The sequence below is a fragment of the Pelodiscus sinensis genome, chromosome 1, assembly GCF_049634645.1.
Source record: "Pelodiscus sinensis isolate JC-2024 chromosome 1, ASM4963464v1, whole genome shotgun sequence".
Taxonomy (NCBI): Eukaryota; Metazoa; Chordata; order Testudines; family Trionychidae; genus Pelodiscus; species Pelodiscus sinensis.
Genome location: NC_134711.1, coordinates 183,140,538 through 183,167,707, shown reverse-complemented (window position 1 = coordinate 183,167,707; position 27,170 = coordinate 183,140,538). Strand labels below are relative to the sequence as shown.

Genomic DNA, 27,170 nt, shown 5'->3' with positions numbered 1-27,170 from the left:
GTATGGAGAAGATAGAAATAGTCCATGACTGTAGCTGATATCCAGGGGTTCCACTGCCAGCAGAGAGCGACTGAAAAGGCTCTGTGGCAGCCCTCTCCTAAGCCCTGACATAGGGAGCATATGAAAGAAGTGTGGATGTTTGGAGTGTACCACATTCCAGCAATTCTTAGATGGCAAATGGTCCACAGGAGGCCACTGCAGCCAGAACATAAATTAGAGCGCTCCTAAGCTGACCTATCCGAAGGCTGAGGTAAGCCCTCAGCTGACCCAACAATACAAGGAGTGTGCAAGGATGGCTTAGAGCTATTTTTTGTTACTTCCCTGCTTTCTTATAGTTGCTACACCAAACCCAGGAAGGCGGGAACAGGCCCTGTTTTGTAACAAACTCCTCCTTTCTCCAATCTGAGTTTCTGACCAGAGGAGCCATTGTCAAGAATGAGGCAGAAATTAAATCTTTTTTCTGCTCGTACCAGTTGAAGCTGGGTAAGGAGAACATTTAGAAAGTACATAAGTTTCTTCCTCCCCTTCCTTCTGTTTCTAATTTTCCTTTCTCCAATTATTTATTATTGATGATAATGATTTGTATTCTAGTAGAGCCCAAGGGTCCAAACTGTGTCCGGGTTGTGTGCCTACTGTGTTAGGTTCTATACAGGCACACACATGCACATTCACACACTTTCCATTTTCCTTTCTCTTCTTATGAAAGATAATGGTGATAACAATTCAATATAACACACCAGTCTCAAAGCCGTAGAATTACTGCTCAGACTTTTTTCATAGAAAATGACTTCAATATTTTTTCTGTGTGAAAAAAAAAACCCATGTTAAAACTCAGTAGCTGTTGAATTTCTGCTGGTGAAATTCAATGATCATCCTTTTAAGATAAAATAAAACAAAACCGAGGAGAGAAGAGACAGAAAGAGCAGAAAGGAAAATGCCATTTGTTCTCAGAATCTCTCACATTTGCAATGTAAAAAAGTCTCAAGAGGGATCGCTGGGTTAGTCTGTAACTTTAGAAATACTTAGATGTGTAGTACTTTACAGACTAACAAATTATATATATAGTATCATGAGCTTTCATGGGCAAAACCCACTTCCTCAGATGAACAGATGAGCTCCACTCTACTTGTCTGAAGACTTGGGTTTTGCCCATGAAAGTTCATGATACTATATTTGCAATGTAGCTACTGGAAATTACAGTCATGGTACATGCCCTAGACTTGGCAGACCTTTACCACAATTGTTTACAGGTGCAATGGTGGATTTGTTATGGCTGGCTAAGCTGGACTCCTTTTGGACAGAATGCAAGCAGGAAAGAATGGGAAAGCAGGAGCAGGAATAGGTGAAATTACACATAATAGGAATCTCAAATTTGCACCATAAGTGTTGTGTAGAATGTTGAACTTGATTAAGGTGATGATGTCATCTTATTCGCTCTCTTTCTCAGACTGATCAAAACATCTTTCAGGATTAGGACAACATCTGATGATTGTAATATGGGAGCGGTAAGGATTTCTGGGGTTCCCCTTGTTCCCAATCGCATTTTAGATGGGGAAGGGAGCTGCTTTTAGTGGTGCAACTTCCTCTTCTGGGACTTGCTTTCCTCCTCCTGGTGCTGCCACTACTAGATAAATAGGTTAAGGGAAAGGAAGGGGGTGGGGAGGAAGGAAGGAGAACAGTTGATCGATTTGTATGGGGGATGGAGTGGGAGAAACAGCTAGTAGGTTTGAGTGATTTCTAATGGTGAATGCTACTGACCTCATAAAATTACTCCTGATTTAAACCCATGTTAGTGAAAATGCAATCATGTTCACCATCTATACTGCCAGAGGCAACTAGTGTAAGCCCTGGTCTACACTATTTCAAAATAACCCCCCAACGTTGAATTTATAAGCAGAGCCTTCACACTACTGAGCCCGTTATTTCAAAATAACGGGCCACAGAATTTGAAATCTGTACTCTTGCTTTTTATCAGGAGTAATGCTAATTCCAAAATAGTTATTTTGAAATCATGGTAGTTTGGACACACTAGTGCCACTATTTTGAAATAATTACTCCCCAGAGTAATTCAAACTAATAACTCCCCAGTGCTTCCTGGGACTCCAAGTCTGAGGTAGCGCATCCACATTAACACAGCCTATCTCAAACTAATTTTGATGTTTCCCCCCAGTGTGGACATGCTAGTTTGAATTTGTTAAATTGGGAGTTAAGTCGAATTTAGTAATTTTAAAATGCTTTCCTAGTGTAGACATGGCCTAAGTGTTTTGTAGCAGGACTGGACTGATGCATGAGAGCCTAATGTTATGTTTGGTTCACATCCAGGGTTGGATTACCCAATAGGCAGACTAAGCACGTGCTTAGGGCACCAGCAAAACAAGGGCACCAACAAAAGTGAGATTTTACGGTATAGTATTGTTTTTATTTTGAATTGCATATGGGGGGGCACCATAATCTTTTCAGTGCTTAGGGCCTCTAAAGGTCTTAATCCGGCCCTGTTCACATCAACTCCCACGAAGACAAGTATGTGTTTCTAGGTTTGTGTACACATTAATATATTAGCTCTACCTTTCGTTATCTGTGGGGAAGAGGGTGAAACCAAGATGATGAAAAGGCATCAGAAGACTATCTGAATCATGTTGCTCATAGTTAGTAAAGCACAAATCAGTTATTTCCCTTTTATCAGATGAGAGCCATATTTTGTAGATCAAAACCAAACTAATGTATAGCTTTTGATAGGAAAAGGACTGAATTTTAAAAGTTCACAGAGCAGATTGTACTTTTCAGCAAAGATCTTCAAACCCCATATCTAATATTTAGTCAAATTTGGTGTTTTTACATGAAATTTCAGATTCACATTCCATTTTCAGGATTCATTCATATGAACAGAGTAGTAATCCAATGAATCTGCTGAAAATGATTTCTTGATGAGATCGCATCAGTTATCGATTTTAGTTAAATATGGCTGTTAAAAACAATATCATTATTCCAAGAGCATTGTTTTTATTTTGCTGTGATATCAGTAGCTTTAAAGCATACACAAATACAAAGTTTAAAGCAAAAAATATTTTACTTCTGCAGCAATTAACTACATGCTGCTTAAATATATAATATCTTAACATATTCCAATAATACACACAAAAATTTACTTTCTCTTTCACCTACTGAAAACCAATATGATAAGGCAATTTTGCAAATTGAAATATAAAATGAATATAAAGTAAAGGTGGAAGTTCATTTTTCTTTACACAAACAATTTTAAACTAGGGGATAAAATGTTCACTTTAACTTCAATATAATTGGAAATAAAAATTGCATTAGTGAGTAAAATAAATATCCAGTCTTTCTTAAAATAAAGTAATCCAATATGCCGTGAAATCATACACCTGCATGCGTGCACACACACACAAAATCAATTTAAAAGAGTTGGCTTTCTTCACTAGAAAAATATGCATTGAGTATCTCAAGTCAGTAGACTAAGCCAAATGCTATAGAGGTTTACACTGTTACAGTAAAAAGAGACAAGTTGCTTGAAAGGCTGTGGCTAATTTAGAACACAATGCCCAATGTCATGGTCAGTTTTGTTGCAAAAAATTGGCAGTTTAACTCAGAGTCTCAGTCAGCCCAAAAAGATGTGAGTGCTTCTGGCTGAAACAGCTTTGCTTATTGGATGTTCCAAACTGTTAAAACAAGCCCTTTTCATAGTGATACATGGCCAAGTGTGTTCAAAGAAATGAGGGGGAAAAACAAAGGTAGCTCTGAAGTCATTTCCCTGCACTGAATCCAGCCATCCGGTTTCACTCTTTCCCCATTGAATGAACAGAATGCAACAGGAAGAACAGAAATGAAAGAGAACAAACAGGCCGAATGTTCTGGCAGGGAGCTAGAGAGAAAGAGGGAAGACAGAGGCCACTAGATGCTAAACTTCTATTCTTTGTTCTTAGAAAGGAATGAATGATTAATTATAGAAATCCAAAAGGTAATAAATGTGCCTAACTGAAGTGCTGTGGCCAAGTTCCTAGAACACCTGCATAACAGTAGGCTTTGTAAATCAAAAGCACTTCTCTCTTTATGGAGAGTAGACAGGATATAGGGAATAGAAGGATACTGTTCAAAACTTCACCTGGTTTGCTTTCTGCTGGCTTGAAATCCTTGTCATCTATCCCTGTCTACTTTCTTTCTGTAAGAAGCAAAAGGATAGTCAGCTAAGGAAGAAAGCAAGTTGTTCCAAGTGCCTAAAGAGGGTGGTACCAGGTTCTGACATAACTAGGGAATGTAATTTTACTAATACATTTAAAATTGCTACTGAGATCAATATTTCCATAAAAACAATTTTATTAATGAACCATATGAAACCAAATGTTTAATATACAAGTAGGATGCATACATACTATGTAAACGTGTATTACAGTTGGGATTTTCTATATTACTTAAGGGAGGTAGGTGCCTAAATCCCATTAAAATTCAATGGGGTTTGATGCTTGTCTCCATTAGGCCCCTTTCAAAATACCATCCTACAACACTGTGGCCCACAATTCAGCAAGGTGATAGCTGCAAAGCCTACAAAATTAAAAAAGCCTTAATAGTTGATGGAATTAAACAAGGCCCATGAGAAATTAAGTAACCCCCTCTGCTCAGGTTCATAAACATGGAAGTTCCGGGGGGTGGGAAGGAGAGGAGGTGGATCCAAATTAGAACTTTTTGAGTCTTGTTTAATTTTAAAGACTATTACTAATTTTTTCTGTGCTCTTTAACTACCCTTGAGCCTTACAGTTGCAATTAGGCTCTTATGTAGTATAAATCACACAGTTACAGAGAAAATAAAGTTTGCTTCTATCTTCCACTTAGCAGAATTTATATGATATACAGTACTTTGTATATCTAAGCTACACAGTGGGGAGAAGAGATGTGCCTCTTACACCTCTTGGCTAAAATAACTGTAGTCACAGGAAAGGAGAGTAAATCTAGTCTTCCTTGAAGTCATCACTGCTTGCACCCTTCAGTGTGTCTGTTTTTCCCTTGTCCTCAGAATGACCTGCTTCAGAATCATTTTAGGCTTGCTACTATGAAGTGCTGAGACCACTCAGCTCCCATTCATATAATTGGGAATTTGAATTGAACAGCATCTTGAAAGATGGGTTCTTGTGTGAATTCGGTGCTTGTGAAAGGGAAAATATAAGAATGAATCATTTCTGTACTTAGTGCTAACAGCACAGCTCTGCCTATGTACCACAGTTCTAACATATGACACATCTGTAGCATTTCTGGCCATATCCCCAGCTTCAAATCATACAGGGAAAACTGTCCTTTCCAAGATGCTCTATGAGTCCTCTTTCCCCTGCAGTGCTACCACTGTTTTCAATGGGCTTTCTACTCACAGAAAGAGGTGTTGAGTGTGCAGCAGAAATGTGTTCTTGGAACAGAAGAGAGTCTGGCCCAGATTTGGAAAGGTATTTAAGTGTTACTCCACTTGGTGTTGCAAAGCCTTAGAGAATTGGACATCTATGTCCCATTTTCTAAAGTGACTTAGGTACATGAATTGCATTGAAAGTCAATGTGGCTTAGGTTCCTAAGGCACTTTTTAAAATACTTATCTAAATCTCTTAAGCCTTGCAACACTAAATGGAGCAATACCTAAATCACTGTTAAAAATGTGGGCTTTTGTCCTATACATGGTCATTTTGTAATGTGCCCAAATCCCATTTGCAATAGAATTATTATGGAAAGAAGGATTTTTGGCTAATATACCAGACAACCAAAATATTTTAAATAAAAACACAATGCAAAAATAATTTGCATTCTTTTCATGGACACGTACCCAGAAGGATTTGATAAAGTATGAAAAATAAGAAATTCACCAACCCGATAAAAATCACCAATACAATATTGCTGCAAACTGCATAATGGGGGTTTCCTAATAAATACCTCCAGATTCAGTGTATAAGCTCCCACTCCTTCCCAAGAGCTGCCTCTTTGAGATGTGTCCTCACAGTGAGGCCATGGCATGTTTGCATATGAGACATATTGGCGATCGATAGATTACTTAGCAGTCTTCAAAGGGTTAAGTATTACTTCACCACCTGGATGTAATCTATAATGTTTTCCAAAATCCAGGAACATAGAGCAGCAAAACTCACATACTTGACTTCTTTCTTTTCAAATTGACTATAAAGATATTAGATGTATATACTATTTGGTATTAATTAGCTACATAAAATCATTTGGCATGTAGACAGCTTGGGAAATAACGGGTGGTCTTATTTTTTTCTTTTTGTGAATTTTCTTTTAGTGTGTGTATCTATGTATGTAATACATAAAAAGTGTATATGCACATATATAACTCATATGTACTCATGCATGCATTCTCAGTGTATATATTATACACACATACAAGAGAAAATAAATATTTTATTAAAAAACCTGGTGTGCTTAGTCATCCAGCTTTGTTTGTTCTGTTATGTTTGTTTTTAGCAAATTTTATTATGTTACTTGAGCATTCAAGTTTGTATATAAGCAAAATGAAGATAGGTGTGTTTGTGTGTACAATTTATTTATTTGTTTGTTTAAAATATTTGAGGAGGCTTAGAAAATTTTTTAAAGCACTATATATAGATATAGATGTAGATGTACATATAGATAGGTATATTAAAATACAGGACCCCAAGGGGGGGGCAAAAAACCTGATAAAACACCTTAAGTGGAGGGACACCCCCGCCCAAACACCAATAAAAGCACGGGTAAAAAGGGTGGCTTTGGCCTGGCGCTGAAACAGTGCCAATAATGCTAAGATGAGAAAGAGCTGATTTTTTTGTCTGTGGTATTATGTCTTAGTAGCACCAGATGTTTTATGTTAATGATAGAATGAAAATTGACAGTGGCAGGAAACTACTTGAGGGGAAGCTTTTTCCAGCATCAAAAGAGCTGTCATCTTGCAACGTACTGAAATAAAAAGCACGTTAAATGTCTTCTCCTGAAGAGTTTGGTTAGTTTTGCTGAGAGTAGAATTCTTTTGGCTAAATTTACAACAGTGCATTACAAGAAGAGAAGTGATTTTAGGGATTGTATTTTTCAGATGCTTGCTATATAAAGCAAAAATACCAGCGAGACAGAAAGATATAGCGCACTACAGTAATCTCAAGCAGAATATATAGATACAATAATTAGCAGCCACTTCTCATATGAGGCCCAGAATTCTACAATAAAAATGAATTACTTCTCCCTTATACTTAGATCAGTTCAGCCAAAATCACTGCGGGCCATGCAATAGTAAATAGTGTGAATTAGTCCTCATTGTATTCTTCTTTAGCAAGTCTTCATTAGAGATAAACAAAAAAATGTAGTTTTCTGTCTAAAGTAAACCCACATTTTGATGAGGGACACGTCTAGACTGGCGTGATTTTGCGCAAATACCTTTAATGGAAGTTTTTCCGTTAAAAGTATTTGCTCAAGAGAGCATCTACACTGGCATGTGCCTTTGTGCAAAAGATTTCCTTTTGCGCAAAAGCATCTGTGCCAGTGTAGACACTCTCTCACACAAGAAAGCTCCGATGGCCATTTTAGCCATTGGGCTTTTTTGCGCAAGAAATTAACGTTGCTGTCTACACTGGCCCTCTTGCGCAAGAATACTTGCACAAGAGGGCTTATCCCTCAGCGGGAGCATCAGAGTATTTGCGCAAGAACCACTGGTTTTGTACATTACAAAGTCAGTGTTCTTGCGCAAATACTCGCTGCCAGTGTAGACAGGCGGCAAGATTTTGCGCAAAAGAATGCCAGTCTAGACGCTGCCTAAGTGTATTTTTGACTTTTGATAAAGGTGTCTGTAGTATGTCACTTTTTGTGTGTATTTATAAATTTGGATAAAACCCAAGTGAATAAAAATTATTGAACTAGAAGGCACTTATTTACTAAATGTAAATGTGTGACGTGCAATGATAATGGTCCTAAGAATCAAGTTGCTTCTGTCTTGTTGGCCTAGGTTATTGATGTCTCAAGGTGCAAGAGAAGACCTCAACAAACTGGCTTCACTCTTGCCTGAGGGAGCAAATCTTTACAGTATGCTGAGCTAGCTTGTCAAGAAGGCACAAGAATTCCAGCACCTCATTCTCTTTGCATTTGTGGATATGAAAGAAGCTTTTTGATTCTGTTGAGAAGGAGTTGCTTTGGTTGATTTTGAAATGTGCAGGCCTCTTTGACAAGCTCTGTAGAATATTCCATCTTTTATATGGTCACTTCTCAAACTGAATTCTTGTAAAAGGGAAAAGAACTGCCGTCTTTTGAACTAGGTCGTGTGTTTGGCAAGGATATGTTCTGCCCCAGAAGTTTTCAGTGCCATCATAGATTATGCCCTTAATTGGGCACTAAGTAAATGCATTTTGGGCATACACCTTCATGATTACAATCTCACTAAATGTCAATTTAGTCAACAATGTAGCACTACTTATTGAATTGATGGGTGAATTGGTTTGAGGCATTTAATAATCTGGAAAACTCAGTGGGAAAAATTGACCTGAAAATGAATTGGGGTAAAACCAAAAATCTTCTTTCAATGATTTTTTAATCCAACTCCTTAATGGGTAATGACCTAGCTGAGATTGTTGATAACATGGGCTGCATTCAGGGTGCGTCTACACAGCACCCTTACCTTGATATAAGCTCCGCAATTTGCGCTCCACAAATTGCATAGCTTATTTCAAGGTAATTTCAAAATACAGTAGCTTATTCTGAAATTTTAAGCTATCTACACAATGTCAAATTTCGAAGTAAAGCGCTATTCCAACAAGTCCCTTAACCCTCGTGGAACAAGAGTTACAGGGATGCTGGAATAGCATGCCCGTTATTTCAAAATAATGGGCACATTTAAATACACATAATTGCTATTTCAGGATACTTCCAGTAACCTGAAATAACGCCGCTGTCTAGATGTAGCATTAGAGAGAATTTGAAGCTCACAGTGCAACAGCATCAAGGTGCCCCATCCATAATTCTTTGGCAAACCAAACATCCTGGTAAGTAATGAGATGAAGCTGAAGATACAGAGTGTTTCAGCAATCAGTATCCTGATCTAGGGGAATGAAACCTGGCTCTTCACAATCAAAACTGAAAAGAAATTAGTCACCATCCAGATGAAGCATTTTCAGATGACTGAAAATGCCAAGTTGTATGAAGAGATCTGTTTTCTCACTATTCAAGTCCTGATCAAACAATCACCAATACTCTCTAAGGTAGTATGAGCATCTGTGGGAATCATATTGGGCTTTGATCAAGGAAAAGCAGGAGGGAAAATGACCTGCAGAAGCCCTAAATTCCCTTTTGGCATCAAAGGCACCCTAATTTGTAACTAATCATCCAACCATGTTAGTAGTAAAAAACGTTTTAAATGTTTATTTGTTTAAAAAAATGAAAAGGTTGTTTACAATTATTAGTGTTTAGTCCTTTATCTTGTCAGCACTCATCTGGGGTACCCAGAGACTGCGTGTTATTTAGGGCCTGATCCATGTTGAATAATGGAAAGTTTCTCACTGACTTCAGTGTGGTGAGGTGTATGGTTTGGGGGAAGAGAAGAAAATGTTAATTTAACAGTTGACCTTAAAGTGAGGGTTTTATTTCATGTGCTACCAGAGACAGAAGAATGGACATCCAGTATCCAAAATCAACCCACCTCTGAGATGTGATTCAGGTCTGTGTCTTTTGTTGATTCTTTTGTAGAAGTGAAGGAGTTTTCTTACTCTGAACCCCTAAAATCTGAGTGGGTTCAGATCCAATCTCTTGCTTGGAATAATGATTTTAAAGGTTTTGGTACTTCAGCCTAAATTACATTAATGACAACGTGAACCCTTTAAAAATGTTAATTAGTTAAAAATCACAGATTGACTCCTTTAACGTGATTGTTTTTTCATAAATTAAGTGAGGCAGTAAATCATGTTTAACGCAGAAAGGCTCTGTCATGCTGAGAGCAAATCCATGCTGGGACAAATGTTTGTCAAGTGTGACAAACTTTTCAGCACTGTTGTAGCTAACAAGTTTCATCACTGTTTGTGTCCAACATATATCAGGTTTTAAAAATCAAGAAAATTCAGAAACCACGCTGTAAACTACCCTCTCTAGCCAATCCATCACATGGTTGCTGAACTCAGTTATAGCATGGTTTATAACCATGTTGTGTGTGGCTTATTTGGCTGCAGCAACCATTCTCAAACTGCCCTAATTCTGCTTTGTGCTCTGTCCAGTCTCAGGGATCCATTGACCTAGTTGACATTGACAAGACTGTGCCTAAAAGGCAAGTCCCGTATCAAAATTTTTATATGCTGGATATCTATGTCTATAGAGAGAGAAAATAAAATTCAATTGATCTAAGATTTTATTCTGTTAGCACACACGATTGTTGTCAACAGGCATCTAATTTCCTTCTATCAGCAGCATCCCTATATGAGGCTGGCATTTTTTTCTAAGAATAGGCATACCATCTCAGCAGAATGCTAATTCTCTCCTGAAGCAGACCAAGTGAAAGTATACTGGAGACTTTGGAAAAAGTTTTAACTGCTAAAGATGGAGGGTTGGCCATTGAAGATGGGCTTTGGTAAGGATTTTGCTGTATATCTTTCAATATAGCAAACAGTCTTCTTATCTAGTGACACACAAGCACTTTAAAACATCATGGAATTTGGTTTCCTTTGTAATAGAAGCAATTGTATTTATTCTCAAGTTTCGATTTGTCCATTTTTTGAAAACATGTCTCTAATATATTAATTGCCCACATAAGCAGAGGGAAAAGGGAGCAGCTATGAGGTGAAAAAAGAAAAGCCATACCTCTTGTATGCATAACAAAGAGAAAGACTGCTGTGAATGATTGGCGGGACCATCAAACAATATTCATCTGCAAGCCACAGCCAATCTACAGTGTATATTATTTCTAGCATGATGTAAGGCTGTGATCTGAAAGACATATGCCTTTGCTTAACACTGTGAATAGTGCCACTGAAGTCAGTGAGACTGCTCCTAGATATTAAAGTTAAGCATGTGTATAAGTTTTTGCAGGATCAAAGTCAAGTTAGATTCAAGTGTATGAGATTTACTTGGGCAACTGGCAATCTTCTGTATTATCTCTGGTATACAGTGAAGATGGCAGAATTTTCTTTCATTGTATTGTTTACAGTTATATTTATTCAGAAGCTTACATTTTTATGAGAAAATATGGATAGCAAATACTGGTTGAATATCAGTGATCCAGCACAAAGAATATCTTCTCCTGAGAAGAACGCATTTTGAAATCTCCTCAGTACGTAATTTTCCCATGCAGTTTACCAACTGTAGTTTGTAATGATGTAAAGTTTTCCAAAAGAACAAAGAGAAGTAACAATAGATATCCAGATAGTGTTTTGATGGCTTTATGTAGATTTTTTTTCCCACTGAGCACTCATACTATTTAAAAATAATAATATTTAAGTTGGAAAGAAAAAAAGCCAAGCAATAACAATATTCAAATATAAATTCATTGCTGAAGAGTAATTGTGCTATTTTTGGCAGTTGCAGGTGACAACCCTAACGAGTCCCCATAAGCAGATGAGAAGTTTATAGGCTGTTAATAAACTGTAACCAATCAGTGAATGCTGGCTGATTGTGTTCAAGCTGTTTGGGGCCACAGGTCCTTGGGAGAGCTTGCACTTGCTCTCTCTTTATTTCAATATAGCAGAAACATTAAAGCATGTGGCAGACTCTTGATGTTTGTTGTAGTGAATAGACATATGTCCCTCACACTAGCATGTAGAATATCTAATTAAGTTACACAATGATAGCTTATACCCAGGGGCAGTTGCAAACAAGACACTGTCACACTTTTAGAAATACAAACAAAATGAAAATTGGCTCTTAATACATTATAATGAATATATTTTCAATGCATTAAACTTCATTTACCAACACATACAAAAGGCTGTACTGATCTCTGCTAATATAATCTTATAATTTTTTTTGCAAAAGTGTTGCCTTGTATAGCTAGGTTTAAAGACAATTTTGTTAATTAACTACCTATATTTTCCCTCTTTAGTTGTCTCAAGAAATGAAATCTTAATTGTAAATATATTATGTCATTTTAAGTCAGTCCTCAATAGTACAGTTCTTAAAGGCTTCATGTAAGAATAGTACCCTGGTTTTGTGGGATGTGTATGTTATTGATTGAAAAACATATGTATGTCCCCTACCCCACCTTTCTCATGACTAGTTTTACACACTTAAACAAGAAAAAGAAAACCACTCCAAATCTGAATGGTGGCAATAATTATTTTCTTATACTGTGGCTGGTGGAGAACAAGCTCTGCTATGATGGACTTTGGGTTCAGTTCTGCTACCCAGTGACTAAGGTTTAATCTATTAACAGTTTGTAGTGAGATTGTCAGTCAGGGGTTTGATTTTTAAAGTGCTATAGTTCCTAGCATGAATGCAGTTATACCTTTATAAAGTTACTCTCTATTAGTATAGATAATTCCTCTTCCTGTATGTGTAACTTCCTTACCAGTATAACTGTGCCCACACTTGGGTGTTATGTTACTTTACATGGGTATAGTTAAAGTGGTAAAACTGTTGCTTGTAGACAAAGCCTCAGAAGTATGCACCCTTATTGCTAGGGTTTTGTTCTTTCTTTCTTTGGTTTGGTTCCAGTAATTTTCAAGTTTGGTTCAGAAGCAGGTGTAGAATCCAGTTTTCCAGGGCTATGTTCTTAACCACACAATTATCCTTTCTCTTCCTGCAGCTTCCTGCAATTCATGGCACATCTTCTACCTTTTACCACAAATGAGAGAGGAGTGCTACCCACAGCAGCCTCCTTCACTATATAATCCTGGCTCATCCTCACAGGAGATTCATCCTTTGTACTGAATGAGGCAGGGTTCTTCAGAAAACAGATGTGTAATGTAATTTGAGACTATCATAATGCATATGCAAAAAGAGACTGGTTAAGATTGCCTAAGAAACCTTATATCTTGCTTTTCCTAATTTATGAGAGCTTGACATTGCAGCCTTAAATTTATTTTTACCATACTTTTTATGCACTAGAGAATATTTTAATCAGGAAAATTATATAGCACATACTGTAAATGACTTTACGTGTGGTAGGGCTCCATAACCTTTGCAGCCTTTCTAAACAGGATCCATCTCTGTTTCATCTCTGTTCATCACCACTGTCCCAGTGACAGTGCCAGCAGCCACAGCACCACAAAAGCAGTGAGAAAATGCTTTTATTCTGTCCAGGAGGTGCTGATCAGGGATGGGGGAGAGTGGGAGGAAGAGAAAAGGTGCTTCAAGTCACCTTTGCACCCTCAGGATTCTGGGATTCTCAATATAACTCTAACACAGCCATCTGCCTGGGGATTGCCCCATAATCTAGAGCGGTCCAGAATTCCTATAGTGCTATGTGCTGTGGCCTATGCTGTGTCCATATTGGAGAAACCTGAGCCTTGTATAGCAGCTCTGTGTGTGTGTGTGTGTGTGTGTGTGTGTGCGCGTGCGTGTGTGTGTGCGTGCGCACGCATGTGCATATGTGCATTAGTGCACGTGAATAGTGGAGTGAAGAAAGGTAGAATCACTTCTAGACTTTTCTAAACTAAAGCTGAAGCATCAGAACCATGCCTTTTAGTTAGCACAATAATATATCAATTGCAGTTTAGCTGCACTAATATAATTTTTGCTAGATTAACTATCTTATTTAGAATACTGTATATAGAATTTTTGTTCTGATAATAAGGGTACTTTCTATTTTGTTTCTTTAACATATAGGGGCAAATTCTGCTTGGTTACATCAACAAAATCATATTCAAGTTTAATGAGATACCACTGATGTAATTGAGAGCAGAATGTGGCCCATGCTTTCTAAATGAGTGAAAGAGCATGATATTTCAAGCAGACAAAGATATCCACATTTTACTAAAAATAGAATTTAACAATTGAATTCTGCATCTGTAAAAATCTTAGACAATCCTGACAGGGTGATCATTCTGCAGGCTGGTGATGTTTCGTGACATTGATTGATTGATTTTTTTCCTGCTAATAGGATCAACACTGAGAATATATTAAACTAAAAGGCACACTTCTGACTTTCAGGAAACACTGTGTATTGGGCCTGATCCAATTGTATTGGTTTTGGCAGGGGAATACAATGATTGATGATAGCTAGAGAGTTGAGGGCTGCTTAGAAGACGAGTTTGATTCCTTTGCCTTAGAGGTCTCTCCATGTGCATGACACTAGTCCCCTGCTAGGATAGGGACATGCATAAGAAGGGACAATGGAGCCGGGTGGCCCATCCAGATAACCCCTTTTAATGCGTATGGTGAGATCTGACCTGCCAGTTCAAGAAGAGAAGGCAAATGGCTGATGGGAAATTAATTCTCAGGAGTTTGTCAAGACATCTCCAACAAGTGAAGATAAATGGCAGAACAAAACTTCTAAAGATAAACCAAGAATAGGGATGAATGAAAAAGAGAAACACTGTTTTGCATTTACATCCATCTTTTGGGGGAGAGAGAGGCTTTAGGTGAACTCTATGCTTGTGGAGGATATCAATGTATGTGTAATAACTTTGTACTTTTCATAAAACTCCTGATATATCTGACTATCATTAGACTGTCAGAAAAGTTTGTGTGATACATAGGTACACATTAATCTCTTTAATCTCTTTGTTCAAGCCAATGAATTTAGCTTTTACAAAACTCAGACTCCCATCTTGAGCTCACTGAAGGATCCTGTTTAGAAAGGCTGCAAAGGTTATGGAGCCCTACCACACGTAGAGTCACTTACAGTATGTGCTATATAATTTTCCTGATTAAAATATTCTCTAGTGCATAAAAAGTATGGTACAAATAAAGTTAAGGCTGCAATGTCAAGCTCTCAAAAGTTAAGAGAAGCAAGACATAAGGTTTCTTAAGCAATCTTAATCAGCCTCTTTTTGCATATGCATTATGATAGTCTCAAATTACATTACAGGTCTGTTTTCTGAAGAACCTTGCCTCATTCAGTACAAAGGATGAATCTCCTCTGAGGATGAGCCAGGATTATATAGTGAAGGAGGCTGCTGTGGGTAGCACTCCTCTCTGATTTGTGGTAGAAGGTAGAAGATGTGCCATGAATTGCAGGAAACTGCAGGAAAAGAAAGGATAATCTTGTGGTTAAGAACATAGCCCTGGAAAACTGGATTCTACACCTGCTTCTGAACCAAACTTGAAAATGACTGGAACCAAACCAAAGAAAGAAAGAACAAACTCCTAGCAATAGCGGTGCCTACTTCTGAGGCTTTGTCTACAAGCAACAGTTTTACCACTTTAACTATACCCATGTAAAGTAACATAACACCCAAGTGTGGGCACAGTTATACTGGTAAGGAAGTTATACATACAGGAAGAGGAATTATCCATACTAATAGAGAGTAACTTTATAAAGGTATAACTGCATTCACGCTAGGAACTATACCACAATACACATGAAAATCACATTGACTCTCTGGAAGCCACTGGAAGTCTGGCTTCTCTAGCTTGTGTGTGATCAACCTCTCAAAAGGGAGTTATCTCTAAACCCTGGATGTAATAAATGGGGCAAAGTGTCACTGAGGAGAAGTTATGGTAATTTATTGTGATGGCTGTCAACAAAATGCTTTTTATTCAAAATCGATGTGCCTCTCTGCCTCATATAAGCAGAAGGTAATTCGGCCCTTGCCAATGAAACTGACAGCTTCTGCTCAGCATAGACTATGGGAAACTGTAACTCTACAGATAAGACTTATATTTTAAAAGCTGTCTGAGGGGATATGGACAATTAATTTTAATGGGAATTGGGCATCCAAATTCCTTTAGACAGCTATGTAAATCTTATCCCAAATATTAAGGATTAATTAAGTAATATAAAGAGTCAAAGAAACTATATTTTAATTTAAAAAGCAGACATTTACTAAATGCTGTTGATTAATAACACTATACAGACATGTTATTAAAACACCCTAATCTTAAAATGGTTTGGTTTTAACCAGGGTCGGGAAACGTTTATGGAAGATCAACTTCTTCCATGATACCATCTATAAGTTTGGTTAGTCTATAAAGTGCTCCCAGACTATTTGTTGTTTTTGAAGTTTATTCTTTTGAAAGATTTGGGGGGGGGGGAGTTGCTTAGATTGTGGCTGTTATCTTCGACCTTAACTGCGAGGCAACTACCATTGTGTAAACAGTATTAAACCCATCACTCTGTACTCTTGTATCAGTTAGGACAGGACTAATTTTTAAAGGTTCTTATCTTTATTTAACTATACTGCCCCGTGCCTTAGTTTCAAATGTTCTTCTTGCGTTAGGGGGTGTGTGTGTATTTGCATGTAGAAAAGGGAGCCCTAGGCCACGTTTCATGCCTTGTGTAAGCTATTTCCCCATAAGCAGCAGCAAGCTATGCAGATGTATGGGTGGACATTGTCAGGCGTCCCTCGGGGCAACCAACTTCCCCGCTACTAGCAAAGGGGGTGGGGGGAGTCCCCGCTGACGGACTTGTTTGAAACTGGAAACTCCACAAGCCCGCTCTGTGAGCCCCAGCCTAGACAGGCGCGTTAGGAGGTATTCTCTCAACCATCTGTTGCAGACTGAACTGCATTAGCCCATTCACACAGTGCTCTCTGCCTCCACGCCGTGCTGCATGGAGCGAATGCGGCGGGGGCCACAGCTGGGTTTCGCAGACAGCTGCGGGTTCGACACTCCCCAAATTGGAACGTTCCCCTAACCTGCCCCCGGCCCCGATTAACGCGTGTACCGCACCTAGTGGCCTCGGGCCTTCAGAGCACTGATCGCCGCCTGGGAGCAAAGGGCTGTTTATGCGGCTGAAGAAACCTTTGGTTCTGCGGGTGACTTGCCCGCTGGGTTGCCCGGCGCGTTCTACTCTAGCTAGTGTCGCTTGCTCTCGGTTGGCGAAAGGGGTTAAAAAGGGAGTCTCCGACTTCAGTCCCCTTCATCTTCCAGTGACTGTTACGGCTTGAGATTTTGGTCTTTTGCGCCCCCCCCCCCTCCGTCCCCCATTCCCAAGCGCAATATAGACGTAAGGAGACAGGGTTCACCTTTAGTGACCGTGGCTAGGGGGGAATGGTACTTGTTCACCCTTTGTTACATGCGGTGATACTGTTTCACCCTCCCGGCACCAACAGCCTGCACAGCGCGATCAGCCTGTTGTGTGGGAGTGCGGGGAAGTGTTTGGGGTCTGCGGCTGTATCTAGCTGATGAAAGACCAGAGGGAGGGACTCTGGAGCGAGCTGCTGGTTGTCTGACAAACGCTCACCCCGCTCGATTCAAAGAAGAGGGGTCGATAGGGTTTTTAACCTACAAACGCTTTTGTCACCCATCAAAACTCCTTGGACTGCTCAGAAAAAAGAAGGGGGAAACCGTGTCCCTCCAAATTCAAATGATGGAATCGGTTTCCTTTCCCTCGAATTTGAAATGGAGCCGTGTTCTGTGTCCACGGCTGTCCCCTGTTTTTACCACATTTCGTTTGGAGTGAGGATAGTTTTCAGTGAGAACATGTGGCAAGTTTTGCTGGTGGTGGGTTTTTAGTAAACAATTACAAATGATTTTGGCGCGCATACGAATGCAAAATCTTGTCAAAACATTACAGGGGCTATCACAAAACTCGGATTTTGTGTTAAATGTCAGCGATGTGGAAGAAAAGGTTCATTTTTGTGAAAAGGCTATTTTCTCAGGGAGAAACAACCCGCAGTCTCTGTGAGACGTTTTGAGCAGCTCTAATGGTTCGTGCGTGGGTAGAGGTTGCAAGAACAGGTTTCTCTCGGTGCAATACAGCGTTCATTTTCCACTGCCATGCAGCCACCTCTGGGATAAAACACAGCACCTGGTATAGGCATCTGTAAGCCAGGAAGCCTCTCTGGCTTCCATTGAAACTGCAGGGGACGCAAGGGGAAGGGCGGGGAAGAGGCCAGGGAACAAATTCTGCCGGTCAGCTGGGATGGAATTTATCTGGTGGTGGTTTCACACACACACTTGTGCAAAACAGACGTATACCCTTGAGCGATCACCAATGGTGAGGACCTTTGCGTTAGCAATTTAGACAGACTGCAGAAGAAATCTGGTTTTCGTTGCCACTGAGGATGCTCTCGAGTTGTCATGGTTTTCTTACACAGTCCTTGTACAAGTGAGAACAAACACGCTGGCTTTAGAGCGTGAGACTTTTTAAGACGAGACTTTCCGAAGTCAGCTAATCATGGAAAAGGGAAATAAAATTGTTTCCCCCTTCCCCAAATATTCTGCATAGTTTTGTTATAAAATCCTAATACTGGCTAAACCCCCCTTGCTGCATATAACACGAGCAGTTCTTGCTATGGTGCCCACATCCAGTGCATCTGTGAAGACTGATATATATGGTATGGGGGAAGAAAGTTACGGCAGTGTTTGTATTGTAAGATAAATATGTGGTCTATGAGTTTGCTGAGGGGAAGTCTCCAGTTTCTGGTGCATTTAAGAAAAATTCAGTCTTCCTGTGCGCCTGAAGGGGAGGGATCTTTTATGCACATCTTTTATTCCAGGACGCAGAACAATGATGTCTGGCTGTGACTATGGTATGAGAAATCCCGGGGTCCTGATTTACATCCTCTAACTTCGTTGGACTCGGCGACAGGGCCTGGAAGCAAGCCGGGCCAGGATGGGTTCTTCTGCCTCAACGCTTGTGTTTGCATTGCAGCGTCTGAGCGAGACAGAGCCTGCGCGAGGCATCCAGGCAGCGAAAGTAATAACCCCCAAAGGCCGGCTGGGCGTGGCTGAGTCCCGCCACTGCGGCTTTGCTCCATGACGGCAGCCAGAGCAAAAGCGCTGATGCTGCTAATTGGAGGGAGGTTGCTTGCTGCCCTTCCGAGCCGCAGGTTGAAGAAGAGCTTATTTACATCTCTCCCTGGAGAGCGAGGCACTCTGCTGGCCCTGCCTCCGCGCAGCCAGCCCGAACCCTAAACAGCCTCCTTGCCCAGCCGACCAGCCTTCCAGCTTCATTCGTATTCGGGGCAACGCTGGAATCCCAGCGCACCTGCAGCCCCTCTTTCCCAGCCCAGCGCTTCCCAGCCTTCCCTGCTTAATAAGAGACAGGACTATGTAGCACTTTAAAGACTAACAAGATGGTTTATTAGGTGATGAGCTTTCGTGGGCCAGACCCACTTCCTCAGATCAAATAGTGGAAGAAAATTGGCACAACCATGTATACCAAAGGATACAATCAACAAAAGTGAACACATATAAAATTGACAAATCGGATTTTAAAACAGAAGGGCTGCATAGTCCTGTCTTTTGTTTCAGCAAGACCAGAGTAACAGGCTACATCTCTATTACTGCTTAATAAGGATACACTTCCCCACTCAGATCACCTCGCCAGCTCCATTTAAGCACCAGGCTCACTTTGTGCCCAGAACCCAGAGTTGCCAAACTCGGTGCTACAATTAAAGTGCTACATTGTCCTGCATTTTGCTTCGGTTTCCTTTGCGAGAGTGTAGATCCCGTCGCAGTTTCTCTTACCTAGAACAGCGCGTGTTATTCGGGCGTTTAAATACATAGTCTGTGCTTTTTCTACGGTGCGCGTTTTATTAATTCCCCTGCCCCTGTCTCTTTTGGGAGGCTCTGGCTCCGCTCACAACTGGGATTAGAAGAGAGCAAGAGTAGAGTTTTTGAGCTCCCTTCACAACGCCCAATTAGAAGTTTATTAGGAGATTATGTCCTAGGACAAGAGTCAACACGGGCCGCTTCGCTTTGTCAGTTTGAAGGAACTGGTGCGTCTCATCGTGCTTCAATGGTGGTGTCGTTCCTCGTGGGAAGTAGTAAAGCAAATTAATGCTTCCAAAATGTGTGTGTGGGGGGAGAAGGGAACCGTGTTTCTAGAACTAGCCCATGTGCAGTAGGGGAAACAGGTTATTTTCCTAGTTCGCTTGGTCGAAGGCGAGATGTGTTCAGAAAGTAAAAGAAAATAGTTCTGTGCGGGTTTTGGAACGAATAGTCATTCCCATTAATAAAAAACCGGCTTTAGATAAAATCCGTTTTTACCCCAAGGGCACCACTGGGGATGCTCCTTAAGGGTCCGGTTAGGAAAACCAGGACTTGTTCTTCCCCAGCTGGTCTAATTGTACAAAGGCGAGAGCTCAACCCCAAACCAAAGCAATTTCTTGCTTCTGTCTGGAAGATCTCAGTATCAACGGGCACCGGGCATCGTAGGAAGGTTCCGGTTACCCGGAAACCCGGTATAAAATTCCTTTAAACATCTCACCCTATGAGAAACAAGCTAATGGGAGGGCAGATTTGCTGCATCTCTTTCCAGGGTATGTGTCCCCGGAGCCTGTAGTCTTCTTCCATTGCTCCGCAGCAAATTCTCAACGACTGGCCTGCAGGTGCGTCGGGCTTCAACGATTAGAATTCGCCTGATGTGGATCAGGAACATACAGCACAACCAATCCAATTGGCTACAAAACTAGCAAAGGAAACAGACCCTCCAACTTTTTTGCAAATTACCAACCCCCCCCCCCCCAAACCGTTTAGATTTCCGGTCTGCACATCATCTATGTCCCTTGCAGTCGTCGCAGAAATCTAGGCTCAGAGGCTCATTCTCAGCTCGGATGTATGGCTCTGCTTGATTCTGCTTGTGATCCCCTCCCCGCCCCCACCTGCGGTTCACCTCCCCCGCCCCAGCACATCTGAACGCGTAACCTGGTCCCGCTAATCTGGCCAGCCTTCGATGCCCCTCACGCTTTGTGAGCGAGGCAGAAGAGAAGCACGATCTCTCCTAACGAGGAGAAAGCAAATCGGAGGCTGTCTAATCGAGGCTGTGTTTGGTGACCGTAAACCAGTAAATCACAGTTTGCAGTGGATTCGTGTGGTGGCTTCCACCGTTTCATTTACGTTAGGGGTGTCTCTGCATTCCCGGTTTTAACTGCGTCCGCAAAAACCCTACCCGGAGATTTCCCTTTCGAATCATATTTTGTTGCTCTGGATCTGGCCCGACTCTTGCAGGTTCGGAACAGAATTCTCGGACTAATTCGAAACTGAAGTAAAGCGGCGCGTTGCTTTTCACGTTTCCTTTGCATGTAAACACGCCCGGGGCTGAGATGGCAGATGGAAGGATCAGGGAAACTGTTACAAGCGCACCCAAGCGCCCAGGTAACCAGCTGCATTAGTCCCCAGCTAACTGCACCTTTTCTCCCACACACGCAGCGCTGTAATGTGTGTTTCAAACACCAGCTTGGAAGAAACCATTGGGCCATGGCATAGTTCCTTGCCCAGAAGGTGATGGAATATTTATAGAACCATAGAAACCTAGGGCTAGATGAGACCTCCGGAGGTCACCGAGTCCAGCCCCCTGCCCAAGCAGAACCAACCCCAACTAAATCATCCCAGCCAGGGCTTTGCCAATCCGCGATTTAATAACCTCTAAGGATGGAGATTCCACCATCTCCCTAGGTAACCCATTCATTTGGGCTGCTGTACATTTAGTGATTCTAATATATTGAAATGCTCAGCACCTTGTTCTTAGCATCTTCTCCAACGCTCGGTGAAGTCCCCATGAGGGTCTTTGGATTACTTCAGTGGGCTTCGGATCCGGTCAGTATTGGGGGTACAGCCTGACTATTTCCAGGCGCGGTCCAACACACGTGAATGGAATGGCCAATGCACTGTTCTTCGCCAATTGTGACACTCCCCGGGTCACATCCTGCAGGGAGACTGGAGCTGCCGCTTGGAGAGGAGAGCAAACATAGTAGTGGGAGAATGATTCCAGTGGAGCTTCTTCGAGTTACATTAGCTGAGTGAGGCTCTGGTCCTCTTGTTTTTGGGACTCATCCCCAGCAGTTTAGGGCACACACACGCTCTAGGAGCAGGCAAGGGCTTCAGTTTCTCTCAGGTCCCAATGAGCAGATTTTTTTTCCTTTGGGCTAGATCCTGTGGCTTTTGCTCAAGTGAATCTAATGCGATTCTTCAACCTGGGGAGGAATTAGACCATTTGTGAGGCGTCTGGAAATGTTAGGAAGCAGGGACCAAATTTTACTCTTGTGAGTTGTCCAATTATTTTTCGCTACTCACCCTCTTTTGCTGTTTCTATCCTTAAAACAGCCATTCAGGGAAACTGAGGCCCACAGGATTTATGACAAACTCATAAATGAGAAAATTCTGAGCTCTGGAAACGAGGCACAAAATGGATCAGTTTTGAAGAATTTTAAGTCGATTTTAACAGCTGTTGTTGTGAATGAAATGACATTAGGAAATGAAAACAGATGGTTGTGTAGGGGTGGATGCCCTAGAGCTAAAAGCTGAGAACTATATACTGGACTTTCCATTAAATTAACTGAACACACTGGAATAAATCGTGGGATCCGCCCATATATATAACCATTCAAATGCGAATCAACTCCTGGGTTCTGCAAAGGGTTACTCAGTGCCTAACCTGTGGAAGGCAAAGGGTGAAATACTGCCTCCATTAAAGTCAATGTGGATTTTGCCATTGACTTTTAAACAGGGCCATGATTTCACTCAGTAGGTCTGACATTTCCCCATGCAAAGCACGTGAGAACATCTGGGCAGGATGTGGCCCTAAGGCTCACTGTGGTGGTCTTTTCCTCTTTCCCGTGTCCGTTCTCTGCTCATTTGTGTTGTGGTCCTTTCAACCACACATCCACTCTGGTGCTAATGAATGGATTATTGTGGGGAGGACGGGGACTGTCGGGGCTTTTCAAAGTCCAGTTTTCAGAAGGCTGTGGGCCGCATCTTGGAGTCCAGGAAGGAACCTAAACAAAGACAGAACGATCCAAACGCAGGCTCTAGCTTTTTGGATAACCGATACAGTTATAAGCCATCTAAGCATATGGAGCCCTGACTGAGAAAGAAAGAAAGAAAGAAAGAAAGAAAGAAAGAAAGAAAGAAAGAAAGAAAGAAAGAAAGAAAGAAAGAAAGAAAGAAAGAAAGAAAGAAAGAAAGAAAGAAAGAAAGAAAGAAAGAAAGAAAGCACTAGGAAAGTCATGTAAGGTGTGTTTGTATACAACTTCCTGGGACAGACATTTTTTTGGCCCTGCAGATGAATATAACCTATGAATAGCTTACCAGGTTAACAATAGCAGGTCTGAGAAAAAGGAGGGGATTTGATCTAATTTGCTGGGAACCACCTCCAGCCCTGATCCAAAGCCCACTGAAGTCAATGGAAAAGGTTTCATTTCATTGTCTTCAAGGAGCTCTGGCTTTAAATGCACCTGAAATCCTAGGGCTCGATTCTTCATCACTTGCACTCCCAGTCAACCAGTAGCCTTTGGGGTGAACCAGAAACACAGGAAGTGGCCCAATTTGGTATTGGTGATTTGTCCCATCATGTCCTTACCTATATACAGCTTCTCTTCTTTCCTCACCGGTCTAGAGCCGTGGCGCACAACCTTTTGAGACTAGGGTACCTCTTTTACCAGTCTGATTTGTCTTTGTAGCTTCAAGGTACACCTTACTTATACTATTTCCTTACCAAATCAGTCATAAAATACACAAAAGTGTCACGGTCCGCTATTACTGACAAACTGCTGACTTTCTGATTTTACCCTGTAATTATAACACATTCCAAGGAAGTAATTATAACACAGATCAATTGGAATATAAACAATGTAGTTGTATGCCAATGCATAGTCTATAGAGCAGTATGCCCAAGTCATTGTTTGAGAATATAGTGTGCACTGAATTGGCTAGTGCTTTTATGTAGCCTGTTGTAACACCAAACACCTATCTACCTGCGTTGATGTACCCCAGGAAGGCCTCTGCGGACTCCTGGTTAAGAACCACTGGGAGGCTTAAATGATGCAGTTCACATGTGCGAGGTGCTATAAAGTAAATCTAACCTGGTGTACTTGGAAGCATATGGATCATCCCACCACTACCGCCAACTCTGTAACTCTATATGAGTCAAACATCAGCTTAATCTACAGTAAATATAATAAGTGGAGCCCTGTGGGGGCATTTGCCTGTGCTAAGCCAGGAGGGGAACATATGGGCATAGCATAGGGCTGATGGGATGGGAGCTAAAATAAAGTCAGCTAATGTCATTGACGGGTAAAGTGAAAGGCCAGGCAGGCACATTGAGGTGGGAAGCAAGTCACTGAACAGCTGGCAGCTGGCTCTGTGGGCTGGTCTTGTGGGAGTGCGGTGAAGGGGGAAAGGATAGGACTATCCCCCCAGTTTCTCCGCTCCACTGCAGGGGTTCAAAAAGGGAGCAGGCTTTCTGATTGGTTCCACTCTTTCCCCGTGTGACTCTATCACCCTTTGCACCTCTGTGGCACCCCGCAGCCAGCACAGGACAGTTCTTTCCGGAGGTTAAGTCAGCCTTATAACAGCCCCAGCCTGGAGAAGTACTTATCCTACACCACCGGCCAGGGAAACAGAGACCCTGGGGGATAAATATCTCATATGGAATTAGTGACAAAAGGGCTGCCTTCCTCCTGCCCCCCCTGGCTACCTTGCTGGGGGGGAGAGAGGGGAGGCTTTTTTTTCAGGATGGAGCCAGATCCCGCAGACCTTCCATATAATAAGTGGGATTGTTCAGCGGGCTAAAAATGGAAGGACCAGGGAAAATTCCTTCGCTTCCTGAATGCAGGCTGTGCGAGGGAGGAGTTCCCTTGAAAGTGTGAAGTTTACACTGAAGCGTTTCCTCCCTTTGCCTGAAAGCCTGTGGCAAACGCTCCTTCCAGCTTGAAGATGACCATTCCGCTGTCCAGACTGGTGCAAAGCAGGGCAGTTCCAGATTCCTTTCTGCCCCTATAGCTACATGCACTTCCGGTTAGCTACTTGCATCCCATCCCACAGGGCGCCATTTAGGAGCTGAGGGGAGGAGGCAGGCCCGACTTATCCATTAGGCAGAGTAGGCACAGTGCCTAGGGCCCATGATACTTTTAGGGGCCCATGAAAATGTTTTAATTTCTTTTAAAACCAGAAGGAAAAAAATGAACTTTTAGGGTCGAAGAAAATATTTTAATTTTTTTCTCACATCAGAAAAAAATGAAACTTTTAGGGCCCACAAAAATCTATTACATTTTGCCTAAAACAGAAGAAAAATGTTGAAGTTTTTAAAGTTATATCAAAAATAATTTTAAATATTTTTGTTTGTGGAGAAAGGGGCCCATGAAGGCAAAAGTGCCCAGGGCCCACGAAAGTCATAATGCAGCCCTGGGAGAGGGGGGGCTGTGAACCCCTGGATTTCATGCTTGAGGTCTGCTTAAAAGCCCATGCCCTGACTCCAGGAGGCAATTCTTAAATGCAACAGTTTGGGCTGCTTGCAGCTTTGCCTTTGGAGGAGGGAGTTTGTTATAAAAAGAGGGAGGGGGATTAAGAATAACAAAAGGTTGGTTATTCAGGTAATTGAAGGACTATTAGATCATCATGGAAACATTACCTGGTAGTGATACTCCATTTAAAAGAAAGGGGAGGGGGAGTATAGGAATGAGTGTTGTGCTGCAGGGATTTGCATTTGGAGCACTGCTGTTAAACTTCTCATAAATGTTCTTGAAAAACAGGTTAATAACAATTAATGGAAAGGTGATTGCAATGAGTTACAAAGGGATCTCATAAAACTGGCTGACTGAGCAACACAGAGGCAGCTGGAATTCAGTGTTTATAAGTGTGAAGTAATGCACATGGGAAAATATAATACTAACTATAGATACAAAAAAAATTGTCTAAAAAATAGCTATTTCCAAACAAGCAAGAGATCTTGGAATCCTTGTTGATAGTCCCCTGAAAACATCTGCTCAATGTGCAGTGGGAGTTTAAAAACTAAAAAGCTAACTGAATATTGGGAACCATTAGGAAAGGAATAGATAAGACAAAATACCATATCACCTCTATATAAAATCATTATATGCCCACATCTTGAATATTGTTTGCAGATCTGATCACCCCATCTAAAGATTAAATTTGGAAAAGGTACAGAAAGGGCAACAGAAATGGTTAGGGGTAAGGTACAGCTTCCGTATGAGGAGAGATTAACCTTTCAGCTTGGAAAAGAAATGATTAAAGAACAGAAGGAAATATGTTAGAGGTCTAGAAAATCATGAAAGGTATGGAAAAATAGAATAAGGAAATGTTATTCATTTATTCACTAACATAACACAAGAAAATGACCCAATTAAATGTATAGGCAGTATATTTTAAACCAACAAAGTAGGTGATAGGGGATGGATCATGATGATTGCCTCTTTTGTTTCTTCCTGCTGAAGGATCTGGGATTGGCCTGTCAGAAGACAGGTTACAGGGCTAGAAGGATCATTGGGGATATTTTGGAAGTCTAGAAAATTATGAATGACGTGGAAAAATAGAATACGGAAATGTTATTCATTCCTTCATTAACGAGACACAAGAAGATGACCAGATTAAATTTACGGACAGCAGATGTAAAACAAACACAATACATTATGTTTTCACAGTCAACCGGTAGAACTCCTTGTCAGGAGATGGTGGAAAGGCCCAAACTATAACAGGGTTCCAATAAGAACAAAATAAGTTCAAGGAGAACAAGTCCATCAATGACAACCAGCTTCTGGATGGTGTCCCTAGCTTATGTTTGCCAGAAGCTGAGAATGGGTGATCATGATGATTGCCTCTTCTGTTTATTCCTCCTGAAGCACCTGACATTGGCCACTGTTGGAAGACAGGATACTGGGTTAGAAGGAACATTTAGTCTGACCCAGTATGGCTTCTGAAATGTATCTGTCCCCTGCTACAATCCACTAGACCCCACACCCCTTCCAGAGCTGAGAGAGAGCCCAGGAGTCCTGACGGGTCTGTCTCTCGCCCCAGAGTTATTAACAAAGTAAGAAGATACATTAAAATGTTAAGGCTACCTAGTGTCCCTTAAGTGACTTGCAACAAGATGTCAGAATATGTTAGTGTTAGAGCTGAGTGGGTCTAATATTTATTTAATTCTTTTTCTTTTACAGAGGCAGGGCTGGACAATTTAGGTAATCTACTCACCAGGGGCGAGTAGATTATAGCACTGCATGGTGCTGCAGTGTGATCAGCGCATGTGCAGTGCTGTCTGCGCATGCTCAGCGTGCTGAACCGGGCGGCTGGCGAGTGGGGCTCGCCGTGGCTTGGCGAGCCCTGTATATAGGAATTAGATACAGTGCTCCTGCTAACTGCTAAGTTGTCTGCCAAAAAAGGAGAGTTTT

The 27,170-nt window shown here is 41.3% G+C and overlaps 1 long non-coding RNA gene across 1 annotated transcript in view; it reads right to left on the bottom strand.

Moving 5' to 3' along the window:
* The window catches only part of LOC142826956 (uncharacterized), a 35,321-nt gene extending 13,697 nt beyond the window's left edge, over positions 1–21,624 (bottom strand). The window contains exons 1-2 of the long non-coding RNA XR_012901248.1: positions 21,507–21,624; positions 4,121–4,177 (exon numbers count right to left, since the gene is read on the bottom strand). This is a non-coding gene — a long non-coding RNA (uncharacterized LOC142826956). The remainder of the gene's footprint in view (positions 1–4,120; positions 4,178–21,506) is intronic.
* Between the last annotated feature and the right edge of the window lie 5,546 nt (positions 21,625–27,170).